This window comes from Psammomys obesus, unplaced genomic scaffold, assembly GCF_907164565.1.
Source record: "Psammomys obesus unplaced genomic scaffold, mPsaObe1.curated_primary_1811, whole genome shotgun sequence".
Classification (NCBI taxonomy): domain Eukaryota; kingdom Metazoa; phylum Chordata; class Mammalia; order Rodentia; family Muridae; genus Psammomys; species Psammomys obesus.
The window spans coordinates 583,192-593,441 of NW_026585687.1; the positions used below are offsets into that span (position 1 = coordinate 583,192).

The 10,250-nt window shown below is 42.1% G+C and overlaps 1 pseudogene; it reads left to right on the plus strand.

Moving 5' to 3' along the window:
* The first annotated feature begins 1,133 nt into the window (after positions 1-1,133).
* LOC129665432 (40S ribosomal protein S2-like) lies at positions 1,134-5,748 on the plus strand (annotated as a pseudogene).
* Positions 5,749-10,250: the final 4,502 nt, after the last annotated feature.

A 10,250-nucleotide genomic window follows, 5' to 3' on the forward strand; every position in this document is an offset into this window, starting at 1 on the left:
CTCATAGCAAATATCACAGGACTCCATGTAGATCCCTGGCCAGCAGAAGTCTGCTGGACTATGGGGAAGAAATTCTGAATTTAAACAGTGTTTAGGGAGGAGGAAACTTGATCAGAGTCCAAGTCTTCATGGGACACACCTACGGATTATAAACAGAGTGCCTGTTGACAGTGAGCACCTCTGGAGGTGGGGCCAACATTCACAACCTGACTCCTGAAGGACCGCCAACAGATGTGACCAGCAGCTGTGACCCAAACCGGTGATGGGACTAGCATCTGTGATGAGACTTCACAGAGGTATGACTTCTGTTCTTCATACTTACTAATACATGGATCATCTGTACAGAAAAATAAACAGAAATATCTGAGTTCAGTGACATCCTAGGCCAAATGGACCTAACAGACTTCTCTAGAACGTTCCACATGCCAGAGAATGTGTCTGAATATACATTCTTCTCAGCAGCCCATGTAGATCTTTCTAAAATAGATCAAGTGTGGTGTGGCTAATGCCTGCTTTTAATTCCAGCACATATCTCTGTGAGTTTGAGGCTACCTTGGTCTAATGTTGAACGTTCCAGGACAGAGAGGACTTCATAGTGAGACCTTGTCTTTAAAAAATAAATAAATACTCATATATTAGGACACAAAGCAACTTTTAGCAAATATAGAACAATTGAAATACTTTTTTGGTATGCCATCCAACCACAATGGAATAAAACTAGAAATAGAAATCAACAGCAAGCAAATTACAGTCACATAAACTTAAAGACTGAACAGCACACTATTGAGTGATGAATGGGTCACTGAAGAAATCAAGAAGGAAATTTAAAAATCCCTAGGGTAGAATGGAAATGAAAACACAACAAAAGAAAACCTATAAGATGCAATAAACGCAACTCCAAGATGAAGTCTGTAGCTACAAGTGACCCTCCCCCCCCCCCAAAAAAAAAACATGGCCTGGGGAGATGACTCAGCAAACAAGTAAAAACTAGCCTCGCAAGCCTGATGATCTGAGATGATACTGCTGGGAGAACTCAGGCTTGGGATGCCAAGCCTTGAGCTGGTGAGAAGAACAAAGGGGTAGTTGGTGTTCCTCAAGGGAACCCTGAACAGCCTCAGTTCTACTGCAGCGACATGGTGGTGGAGATGTGGTTGCTGCGTAGTGTCAGTGTCTATGTGGCCTACAATGTGTTGAACCACCCCAGCTGCAGCAAGGCATTAAAACTACTTCAGCTGGACTACCACCTGCTTCTGACTGCTGGGATTAGAGTATGAGCCAACAAGCTCAGTTTGTGCATCCTTTTCTGAAGTTATTGTAGGTGTACCTCAGTGGTGAATTTGTGGGGCACAGCATGCTGCTTTCATTGGTCCCTCTGGTGTGCACTTCTACTATTATGGGAAATAATGGACAAAAGGAAAATGTGCTAGCAAGTTTTTTTTTTTTTTTTTTTTTTTTTTTTTTTTTTTTTGTTAAACTACCCACATGGGGCAAAAGCCAGATAGCCACATGTGGTGAGATAGGAGGCTGGGAGGTGGAGACAGGAGACTCTCCCAAAAACTTACCAGCCAGCTAGTTCCCCTAACACACATAAAAAATATTAAAAAAGCATAGCGATCTCAAATAAATGATTAACAATGTTGCTTAGAGCTTTGGGAAAACTAGACTATGCCAAATCCAAAATAGGACATGTAAAAAATTAATAAAGGGCACAAATTAATGAAATAGGAATTTAATAATAAAACAAGGAATTGATGAAACAAAGTTTGTTCTTTGAAATGATAAACAAGATCTACAAACCTGGTCCAAACTAACCAGAAGAATGTATGTCTTTAGTCCTATGTGCTCTACATAGTAAATTCTAGCCCAGCCAGGACTACACAGTCATATCTAAAAAACAAAAGGAGGAGGAGACAACTTAGGGCAGTAAAATTAGAGATGAAAAAAATTGCAACAGATCCCAATGAAATTCAGAAATTCATTAGGACATATCCTATACTTAATTCCACTAAACTAAAAAAATCTTTAAAAAAGATGAATTTTTAGATGCATGTGACCTATCAAAATTAAACCAAGAAGAGATAAGCAATTCAAACCAATCTATAACAAGCAATTAGATTAGGCAATAATAAATTAAAAAAAAATCTCCTAACTCAAAGGTTTGGGTCCAGATGCATTCACTACTAACTTCGACCGGACCTTTAAAGCACTAACACCAGTGTTGTTCAAACTATTATAAAACCAATGTTCCAAGGACTCAAACACAGATAAAGAAACAATAAAAGGATCATTATACCTTAATCTCCCCGATGAATATAGATACAAAAATTCTCACAAAACAAAACAGAACAAAACCCTTAGGAATTGAATTCAAGAACACATTGAAAAGACCACGAGCCATGATCATGTTGTCTTCATTCTTGAAATGCACAGGTGCTTCAACACACTTAAATCATTTCACATAATGGACTCAAGGATTGATATCACATGTTATCTCAATAGATGCAGAATAGGCTTTTGACAAAGCCTAACATCCCTCATGATGAAAGCCCTGAAGATATTAGAAATAGAAGGAACATATTTCTACACAAAAAGGACCCTGGGTGGCAAAATTACAGGCTTTAATATTTTCCCCATTGAATTTTTTACTTGCTTTGGCTCCATCTCTCATTCCTCTCTCTTGGAATGGTAATTTTTTTACTCTGTACAATTTGACCTTGGGCATATGTACCTTTTGTTGTTGTTTTGTTTTTGTTTGAGACAAGGTCTCACCATGTATCTTCATAGCCCTGGATGTTTTGGAACTCACTTGATACACTAGCCTTCCCTCAAATTCAGAGATCTGCTTGTCTCTGCCTCCACTGAGTGCCAGGACTAAAGGCATGCGCCTCCACACCTAGCAAGAATATGTAACTTTTTAATTTTTATTTTTATGGTAGCTCACAGCTCAAGCTACCTTGAGTTTCAGAGGATTTAAAAAAAAAACTTTTAAAAAAGATTTATTTATTTATTATGTAGACAATATTCTGTCTGCATGTATACCTGCATGCCAGAAGAGGGCACCAGATCCCATTATAGATGGTTGTTAGCCACCTTGTGGTTGCTGGGAATTGAACTCAGGACCTCTAGGAAGAACAGCCAGTGCTCTTAACCTCTGAGCCATCTCTCCAGCCCTTTAAGAAGCTTTTCATTGATTTTTTGTGAGTTTCACATTATGCACCCCAGTCCTACCAATCTCCCCATGCCCTCGTATTTACCCTCTGCCCTTGCATTCTCCCTCCCCAACACACACACACACACACACACACACACACACACACACACGCTCGCGCATGTGCTCATGTTTTTGTGGAAGCTGTAATATGTCACAGTGTGTCTTACAGTACACCCACCCCTCTGCTTGCACATTTTTACTTGCAAATGTTCATTGCAAGGAGCCATTGGTCTGGTTCAAGGTCTCTGGCTTCTGTGATACCATCAGTATTGGATCCTCACTAGGATTCTTCCTGTTGTTGTTGCTCTGTGTCATGGAGATCCTGCAGCTTTGGATCAACAAGACTGGCCCTTTCATGAACTTCAACAGTTCAAAGATAATGTAGGTTTTGGGGTGGGCCAACTCAGAACCTTGGATCTGGACCTTTACGGTAGCTGAGCTGGTCAATCTGCTCTCTTTTCCTTATCTATCTCACCAAAACATGTCCACCAGCATTGCAAGTTCTCCAGCATTACTCAGGCTAGGTCACCCAAATTTCTCCATCAGCCAGAGACAGGGTCAGCTCTCTGGCTCTCATGCCCTTAGTGAGACTCGCCCGCTCCCATGCCTCCAGAGCCAGCTCCACTCTTCTGACTAGTCGAGATGCAGGGTGTAGGGTTCTGTGCACTCTCTTAAGTGCTGCAGCCAGCCAGGGGCAGGACCATCTCTCTCAGAGCTGCTACCAGTTAGAGGCTGGGCTAGCTCTTCAGAGTTCCACAGCCAGTGAGGGCAAGGCCAGTTCTGCCTAGCACCTCTGACATCTACGTGGTCCCAAGTGTAGGCCCAGACCAGGCATGTCCCTATGCTCTATAGTGGTAATATGAGCCATGGACATCAACACTGACCTCTACCACTGCAGCAGCATGGGCTGGGACTTCACCATGAACTCAGGTGGTAGGGCTGGGTACTCACAAGAGGCTATTCCTCTCCTTCCTAGTGTCTCCAGTTTCATTTGCCTTCACCATGGTCAAACTGTTCAGCTTCTTTTTCTCTGCATCACATATTTGCACCTTGTAGTAGTTCCCACTGCAGGTGGGCCACATGACTTTTGGGCCTCTGGATACCTTCCTCTGTTCATTCTGAGTGGCATGGGTGGCAAGCTGACCTCTAGGTGTCTGCAGCCCTCCCATGTGGCATTGTAGCAGATGGGTCTTCTCTTTAGAGGATTTTGTTTTGTTTGTTCCAGATGTGCTTTCTCTGTGTTGCCTTAGCTGTTCTGGTTCTGGACTTTCTTTGTAAACAAGGCTGGCCTTGAACTCACAGTGCTCTGCCTGCCTCTGCCTCCCTGAACTCTCTTTAGAGAATTTTTAAGATTTTTTTTTTAAAAATTGGTCTCTCTGTGTAGCTCAGACTGACCAGGAACTCATTATATTGTCCAGGCTAGCCTTGGACTCACAATAATCCTCTTGTCTCAGCCTCCTGTGTACTGGAATTATAGGCATGAGATACCACACCTGCCTTGAATTTGGTCTTTGAACAATACTGTTAAAACTATGAGAATTCATGGAGATGTCATAAACACACTTCACATTGGAAATGGATATAAACTTTTTGGGTTGGTTAGGGTAGGTTATGCTTTAAAATTATGTCAAATTGTGCGATGTCCCCAAAAGGTAGACTTGTGTTGGTTAATCATGTCACCTTGACTGGATTTGGAATCATTTAGGAGATGGTGAGGAAATCCTTTAGATGTGTCTGTGAAGGCATTTCTGTAGAGAATAAACCAAAGAGGAAAGATTCCTCCTGCAAGTGGGTGTATTGTGGCTTTTTGACAATGGACGGCTTCTGTGTATGAGCACTTACAGCCAAATGGGGCTTCTAGAGGTAAAGCCAAAGACAAGAATTAGATCCCTATCATCAAGCTGCTCTGCCTTGTCAAGGACAAAAAGACCAAGTCCTTGGAAGAGATCTACCTTTTCTCTTTGCCCTTTAAGAAGATTATTAACTTTTTCCTGGGAGCATCCCTAAAGGATGAGGCTCTAAAGATCATGTCAGTGCAGAAGCAGACACGGGCTGGCCAGCAGACCAGGTTAAAGGCTATTGTCGCTATTGGGGACTACAATAGTCATGTTAGTCTTGGTGTAAAGTGCTCCAGAAGGTAGCGATTGTCATCTGAAAGACCCTCATGTGAAGAAGTTACTGAGGGAACGAGATTGGCAAGCCCCACACTGTTCTGTGCAAGGTGACTCTTGTTAAGTCTTTATTCCTGTTTCCAGAGGCACTGGCATCGTCTCTGCTCCTGGGCCCAAGAAGCTAATGATGATGGCCGGTATTGATGACTGCTACACATCAGCCAGGGGCTGCACTGCCACCCTGGGCAACTTTGCCAAGGCCACCTTTGATGCCATCTCCAAGACCTACAGCTACTGACCCCCGACATCTGGAAAGAGATTGTGTTCACCAACTCTCCTTATCAGGAATTCACTGATCATCTTGTGAAAACCCACACTAGAGTCTCTGTTGAAAGGACCCAGTCTCCAGCTGTGACTACATCATAAGTTTTTTTTTGTTTGTTTGTTTTTGTTTTGTTTCTTTGTTTGTTTGAGACAGGGTTTCTCTTGTAGTCCTGGCTGGACTGGACTTGATTTGTAGACCAGGCTGGCCTCGAACTCACAGAGATTTGCCTGACTCTGCCTCCTGAGTGCTGGAATTAAAGGCAATCACCTCCACACCCAGCTCATATAAAGGTTTTTATATAAGAAAAATAAAATGAGCCAGGCACATGCCTGTAATCTCAGCACTCAGGAAGGCAGAGGCAGGCAGATCTCTGTAAGTTCTAAGCCAGCCAGGTCTACAGAGCAAGTTTAGGATAGTGAAGACTACACAGAGAAACCCTGTCTCAAACAAACAAACAAACAAACAAACAAACAAACAAACAACATCAAAGGAGCAAGGAGTAGAAAGGAAGGATGGGAGCAAAACAAGCCCAAAGTTATATAGCTTTATGTTCCACACCTAGAAGCACATTGGCATGATGTGAGCCTCTTGGAGCTTGGTAGTCTCACCCCAATGGCCAATTGCAGCTTATACGGACTTTCCCCTGGGCTGGCTCTGCTCACTGTCTGTAGCTTTCCTCAACAGACATTCTATCTTCCTGGAATCTCCAATGTCCTGGAGGCTCTACTTCATCTTCAGTTTCACTCATAGCTGCACTCACTGTTCTCTCAAGAACTGCCCACAGGGATTCTGATCTTGTTACAGTTTGACCTTTCAGGCTTTCTTTAAAAACTGAGGCAGAAACATCTGTGACCCTCTAATGCTTGTATTGGACATGCTTGTAAAACCAGCACATGGATGCTATGAAGGTCATGAGACCCATTTGACCACAGGGAAGACAACTTTTGAGTGTTGGTTAGCAGAGTATGGTGAAGTGCATCCTGGTGTTGTGTGGTAGCCAACAGAGAAGCCTGCTTAGACATTTACTCCAATAGAAAGCTTTTATTAGAAGGCCAGTGACTACAATTGGGTGTTTGGGATTCCAGCGTAGCACTGAGCCTTTCTCAGAGTAAGCTTTTAAGCACAAAAACCATGTTCTGGGTTGACATACTTCAGTTAACAAGAATAGTTAGCCAGAAACAGAACTACAGCAGCTAAAAAAACAAGGTTAGGATATTTAGAGATTTTTCTATAACTATGGACTTTGTATTTTACTTTTGGCAGGTGCTGTCCACATGCTGAGGTTTGCAGTCTGAATGACACTTCCACCGTGGAGGCAGCTATGCTAAGGTCTTGGGCTAACTAAGGTCTGGGGCCATGTTACATTGGGAAACAACTTTCTAGATAACACTATGCAATGAGAGTGTTCTAATGGTACTCTCTCTCAAACAAGTATCTTTCAAGTGAGTACACACTTTTTACAAAATCCTAAATCCTGTGACAGGTGGGATCTGACCACTTCCTTAGATATCCTCATATTGGAATAATGTTTTTCTGGAATGTATACAATTTACCCTTGTTCATTCAAATGCTGATTTCTCTACCCCACTCTCTGGTTTCAGTCTGGACATTGCACTGTGATGTTTATTTTAAGCATCACCCGTCTCAAGTTTGTGTAAACATGCCACCATTTGTTCTCTGTATTTTCAATAAAACAACCAGCCAGTACTGTGCAATGGAGAAAATAAGGTGGGACATCCTGGTCCCAAAGGAAGAGAAGGAAGAGAGTGGGAGGAGTAGGAGCAGAGATTGGCAGGAGAGGAATTGGAACCATGAGGAGAGGTGAACTGGACCTAAGATATGACTAAAAGCAAGCATAATGGGTAAAATCTAAATGGTAGGAAACTATGCGGACTTAGAGGTTTAAGATGAATAACTATTGTCCAGCATTGTGCTTTAGGTTAATTAAATAAATCCTAGTCTCTGTGTTGTGATTTGGGAATATAGCTGGTTTAGGAATAATCGCTGTTTAAAAGATAAATCAATAATAAATATTAATAACCCACAACACCCGAAGGATATCTTTCATCTTGTCCTAGGAAAAAGTATGTGATTTCTTTTTTTTTTTTTCCTTTTCTTTTGAAGCGAAGTTACAGTTTATTAGAAAAATTTTCACATAGATTTAAGCATGGCCATTAAGAAGTGGGTGGGAGCCAGTTGCTGGTGGCACACACCTTTAATCCCAGTACTCGGGAGGCATAGGCAGAGGATATCTGAGCTTCAGGCCAGCCGGGTCTACAGTGTGAATTTCAGGACAGCCAGGGCTACACAGAGAGAAACCCTGTCTCTAACAACAACAACAACAACAAGGAGGTATGTATGGCTGGAGACTTAGATCAGCAGTTAAGAGTATTTGTTGCTCTTGCGGAGGACTTAAGTTTGATTTCCAGCACCCACATGGCAACTCACAACCATCTGCAATCCTAGTCAAAGGATATCTGAAGCCTGCTTCAAACAAACAGAAGATGTAGTCTTGGCTGGCCTCTAGCTGGTGATCTGGGTGATCTTCCTGTCTCATTCTCTTCAGCATTTGCCTCCCAGCATGTACCAACATGGCCATCCTGATTTCTTCCTCCCTCCTTTCCTCCTTCCTTCCTTCTCTCTCTCTCTCTCTCTCTCTCTCTCTCTCTCTCTCTCTCCCTCCCTCTCTGTGTATGTGTGTGTTTCTCTGTTTAAGACTGGGACTCTGTACCTGTAGCTCTGACTTTCATGAAACTCAACATGTAGACCAGGCTGTCTTCAAACTCACAGAGATCTATTTGCCACTGCCTCCCAAATGCTGAGATTTAAGGTGGGTGTCACCATGTCTTGGCTCTAATATCACCAATCTTTTTAACAAACACACTATTCCTTTGAGAAAATTTAGAGAAAAATTAATATTACAGGGGGTAGGGAGATGGCTCAGTGGGTAATGTGCTTGTTATGCAAACCATGAGGATCTGAGTTTGGAGTCCCATCACCCACATAAATAGCTAGGTGGGGAGGTATGCATTTATAACCTATCACGGAGGGTGTGCAGAGAAAGGTGGAAATGGGGACTTCCTGGCTACTGAAAAGTTGAGCTCCAGGTTCAGTGAGAGGCTTTATTTCTCCTTCCCCTTAAAAGGAGAGAGCAAAAGAAGCCACAGGCTTGCAACAGGTGAGTATAAACACACAAACAAACACACAAACACACACATGCAGACACACAGAGTTAATATTACATAGTTTGGTTTTATAGTAAGCACCTCCTCAAAGAGGCTTAAGCTCTCCTTTGGTGAAGGGGTCTAGATATGACAGTTCAAGTTTGAGAGCTAATTAAACAGTGGGCTTGTTTGGGTGATTCATGATTCATGCTCACATAAACTTGAACTCTTACTTTTATTGATCAAGGAGGAATTTAATAAATAACCTCTCTACTTCTTTCTGGACATGATGCTCAACCATGGCTTGGGAACTATATGCTATGTGTCATATCCTGACACATCTCTTTTCTCTGTTTCCTGTGTGCTATGATGTGAACTGCTTTGCCACACTCTCTCCACCACAATGTACTGAACATATTAAAGTCTGAGCCCAAATAAATCTTTCAACATTTTCAATTGCTTTTCTGGGATATTTGGTCACAGTGCTGAAAAACCTGACTAAAATAAAAGGGGGAAGTCACATAGAGTTGAGTTTATCCTTTTCTTTCTTTTTTTTTTTGGTTTTTGTTTTTTTGGGAGAGGGTTTCTCTGTGTAACCTTGGCTGTCCTGGAACTCATTCTGTAGAGTAGGCTGGCATCTAACTCACAGAGATCTGCCTGCCTCTGCCTCCGGAGTCTGGGATTAAAGGCCTGTGCCACAACCATCCATCAAGGGTCATTTTCAAAAGCTCCACATTGAATATCCATGTGATATTTAACGATGAGACACATGTTGGGAAAGATCCCCACTTCTTCAACTGAGCAGGAAAATAAGCAACTGGTTTTGTTTAGCATCCCTGTGCATGAAAAATACATGTACTTCAACACTAGGAACACACATAGGCTGACAAAATACACTATAAGAAGCACTCAGAAACTGACATTACCTACGTGAGCAGCAGCTTCCGGTCTTCCCACTCTCACTTACTGTGGAACACAGACTTGCTAAGGCGAATGGTAGGCAGAGTCTCCTCCATTATTTACACATTGATTTCTCACTTACATGTAGGATATGACTGTACATCCCCAGAGGAAGTCATAGGGCCCCCAAAAGGTACATTTAGGACCAAGTTTAAGAAGCAATTCCTATGTTAAAATGATTAAGAATAAGCAGGAGTTGTACATGATGCCTCATATCCACCATCCTAACACTCATAGGGTGAGGTAAGAGAATTTCTGCAAATTCAAGGCCAGCCTAGATTACATAGCAAGTTCCTGGCCAGACAGGGCCATCTATATGTATGTATGTATATATTTGTGTGTGTATATATATATATATATATATATATGCATGCATATGTGTATACACACACAGGCATATAGTGAGAACCTGTCTTAAAACATCAAAAGAAAAATAGTCAAGAGGTAACAGAAATTATGAAAAAAAAATGTAATGTGTG